Raw genomic sequence first — 722 nt, 5'->3', positions numbered from 1 at the left:
GTTTTGACTTGGCTGGTATTACACGTGGAGGGCCTCAAAGCACCGTGACCCCACTTGGGGGTATTTTCCCGTGTGAGTCCTCCTACCTAGGAGTGCATCTGCGCAAGGGGTGACTTTTTGGTGCCAACTCATCCCCCAAGCCTCTAGTCACTCGCTTTGAGAGCGTATCTACCTTCCTCTCGTACCCCAGACCTGGCTACCCCTGGGCGTGGACCCTTCTCACGAGTCGTAACTATCCCAAGGGCTTCTCTGGGGCGCCATGGCACATCACGAGTCAGATTGCTCTCCACTGGCACTATTACTATGGCCTTGAAGCCACCTTTCTCTTCTCTTTAATGCTACCCTGGGTTATCGGGGTTTGAGGTCTTCCACGGCGTCACCCCCTCCATGGTCTTTCCTACCCATGGGTATCGGGGAGCAACACTGCGATTGCCTTGCTTTTGTGACATTTTACCTTGGCGACGCCCCGCCTGGGCGATGCTTGCACTTGGCGTCGCCTCACCTGGCGACGCCTTATGTTGACTTTGACCTCGACATTGACTTTGACCTTGACTTTGTCAAGCCCGGATACGGGCGGTACAGCTAGGTTTTTTCTCTCTCCAAGCCGTATATGCTTTGGACGTGTGGCCCGCATCCAGCCCTGCACGTGTCGCCATCTGGGCTGGGATGGCAGGTAGCACCCAGCCCTACACGTGTCATCATCTGAGCTAGGATAACTCGAG

This window comes from Phaseolus vulgaris, chromosome 8, assembly GCF_000499845.2.
Source record: "Phaseolus vulgaris cultivar G19833 chromosome 8, P. vulgaris v2.0, whole genome shotgun sequence".
Classification (NCBI taxonomy): Eukaryota; Viridiplantae; Streptophyta; class Magnoliopsida; order Fabales; family Fabaceae; genus Phaseolus; species Phaseolus vulgaris.
The sequence above is the reverse complement of the archived record's forward strand: the minus strand, read 5'-3'. Positions refer to the sequence as shown.